The sequence below is a fragment of the Equus asinus genome, unplaced genomic scaffold (genome assembly GCF_041296235.1).
Source record: "Equus asinus isolate D_3611 breed Donkey unplaced genomic scaffold, EquAss-T2T_v2 contig_100, whole genome shotgun sequence".
Classification (NCBI taxonomy): Eukaryota; Metazoa; Chordata; class Mammalia; order Perissodactyla; family Equidae; genus Equus; species Equus asinus.
In genome coordinates, this window is record NW_027224740.1 from 15,748 (window position 1) to 17,500 (window position 1,753).

Genomic DNA, 1,753 nt, shown 5'->3' on the forward strand with positions numbered 1-1,753 from the left:
AACAAGGGGCCGGGGGCCGAGCCCGTGGACGAACGGTCAAGTAGCGCCCCCCACCCCGGCCCCCGGCTTCGACGGCCCAGGTTTTCACCGGTTCGGATCCTGGGCGCAGCCCCAGACCCAGCATCGCCCTTCAAGCCACGCCGAGGCGGCGTCCCACATAGCAGAAACGCGAAAGACCTACCACTGGAACCTACAACTATGGACGGGACGGGACGGGACGGGGCGGGGCGGGGCGGGGCGGGGCGGGGGTGGGGGGGGCGGCTTTGGGGAGCAGGAAGAAAGAAAAAATAAAAGAAACACAAGGACGGTCATCGCGATAGTTCTTTCCACTTCCATCCATATGTTAACAGGACCCAAGTTTCCCGACCTCCATTTGGATGTATGTTAACTAAATGGAGAAGCTATTCAAAGGACTCCTCTAAAGAAGTCCACGTTCTTCTTTCTAAATGATAATGAAAATCATTGTCACCACCGCTCTTCCGACCCTCCATGTCCAGACGGCCTCCCGCCCCTCCCCTATCCCCAACTCCCGCCCCGCCCCGCGCCGACCCCCGACCCCGGCATTCTCCACGCCCACCTTTCCCTCTCCACTCCTACCCCCCCCCCGTCCCCCGCCGCCCGGGACACCGCACCCCGCGCCCCCCCCCCCCCAATCCAGGCCGGGCCACCTGGTCGACCTCCTCGAACACTATATAAGAGGATGCCGGGCAGCAGGTGGCGCCCGACAAGCGGCCTCCTCACCGGCCGGACGGATCAGCCTCGCGGGGGCGGGCGATGGGGAGGCGTTCGTCCAGGTCAGGTCAGGTCGGGGGAGGGAGGATGCCGCGCCGGCCGGCCTGGTGCGTGGCCTGGTCCCGATCCACCCCGCGTCTCGTTTCTCGGGCCGGGACGAGTACAGGCGGGGAGGCCGACTCGGTCACGGAAAGCGGCCTTGGGGAGGTTTTGGCGAACGTCCCTGTCCCGGGGCCGTCTGCCGACTAGGGGACGGAGTCCTCCTCCATGCTCCTTCTCGCCCCCAGTCGGGCGGGTTGTGGGTCGCGCGGTCGACTTGGCCATTTCCCCGGAGGCATCCTGCCTGCCGGGGCTCCCTCCCTCGGGCCGGTGCGAGCGGTCCTCGGGCGGCCCGGGAATTTGGGCCGCAGCGAACGAACGAACGAAGCCCGTCCCTCCTGCGTCGGCACCGATGAGACACAGCCCTGGTGGATGGAGCCGCTTTCCTCGGGTTTCCTTTTGCTTTCGGCCGCTGCTGCCACCAAACCTCCCTAAACGATAGGAATGAAAACGGGAACCGTTGGCATAATAAAAGCGTTTTGGTTGGCGTGTTTCTTGGCTTTTGGGGACTCGAGAGGTATGATGGATGATCTCCGATTGACGTTGGGAAGGTCTATTTCATCCCAGTCGCACGAACCCCGAAAACGTGGCGGCTGGACGAGGGAGGGAGGGAGGGAGGGAGGGAGGGAGGGAGGGAGGCCAACCACGGGATTTCCGCACGACCAGCTGATGGACACGAGCGCCCCGTGAGCCGGGCGGAGGGCAGCCGCCCGGGTCTCGCAGCTACGTGCCCGCGGAACCCTCGGGACTGCGAGAAGCCGGAGCGACCCGCAGCCATGTGGCGCTCGGCGCGGACATCTGGTCGACCCGCGCGCCACGGGACCCGGGGCCCGAGTCCGGGCCGGGCCGCCGGTCGACCCGGCAGGGCGGCTGCCCCGGGGGCCTCGCGGCTGCTCGTCCGCAGCCTCCAGGGAGCCCTCGG